The sequence below is a fragment of the Coregonus clupeaformis genome, chromosome 20, assembly GCF_020615455.1.
Source record: "Coregonus clupeaformis isolate EN_2021a chromosome 20, ASM2061545v1, whole genome shotgun sequence".
NCBI classification, from domain to species: domain Eukaryota; kingdom Metazoa; phylum Chordata; class Actinopteri; order Salmoniformes; family Salmonidae; genus Coregonus; species Coregonus clupeaformis.
Window position 1 is genome coordinate 62,699,410 of NC_059211.1, and position 1,099 is coordinate 62,700,508.

The following is a 1,099-nucleotide window of genomic DNA, read 5'->3' on the forward strand; positions in this document are numbered from 1 at the left end:
TTAAATCCTGTGGCTATCACTTTGGAGAAGCTAAGGATAGCACTCCAGAGGACTGAACGGGCAGGTGGCTTGCTAATTACGTCCTATGGATAGGCGTTGTATATAAGTTCAAAATCCTGTGAACACCGCTCTAGGTATATTAAGAAAATATAGCACTAGAGGACTGCATAGACAGGTGCCTATGAATACAGCTTTTGGACGGCTAAGGTTAGAAATCCAGAGGGACTGTGTGAATAGGTTGCCTATGGTTACCGCTCTAACGTGTTGAGGAAGTGCATCGTTAGAGGCTGCTTGGGTAGGCTGTACATACGTTTAAAAGAGTTCTGCTCATCCTGTGGAGGTGATGCAATAATTAGAGAAGGCCGCTAGGAAAAAGTAGTTTTGATCATCCTGAGTAGGTGATGTAATAATTGGAAGTAGCGCTGATCATCCTGAGTAGGTGATGTAATAATTGGAAGTAGCGCTGATCATCCTGAGTAGGTGAACAGAAGTGAAATAGCCGCAAGTGCTGCAATATATAGAGAAAACGTTAGATCGAGTAGGTCTGCTCAGCCTGTGGGGGTGAATGGTTTGCTTGAGCGGCTGTGATTCATTCAGTTTTGGTGAAGTTGGAAGTTTCATCTGTCTCATTCAGGTTGCTCATTTGATCAGCTTGATCAATCTGTTTGATTCAACTGTTTTTGTCTGACTCGTTTTGTACAAGACTGATTTTATTCGACCTGCTCAAGTTTGCGAAAGCAATTCATTCATCTTGGTCAACTGGTCTGACTCAATTTGTGTATTCAATTAATCGAGGTCACAGAGTTGTTCATGTTGTGTATTTGTTCAATTCTGAAGATCAGAATTCATGTCCTGAAGAGCATGAACCAGAAAGAGCTTGCTGACACACTGGAGAAAAGTAAGAGCTATCTATTTTAATATTGATTTTATGTCTACACTGAGTTGAGAGAAGTCCTATACTCTCTCATTCACTGAGAAATACCAACATATTAGAAGTCAAGTGTTGTAGGAAGATTCATTTGTCTATTCTGCAGTTTGCAAAGAGTTGTTGGATGTCATCAGAGATTTCCAGTTTATTGGAATGGTATAGAAATATGTT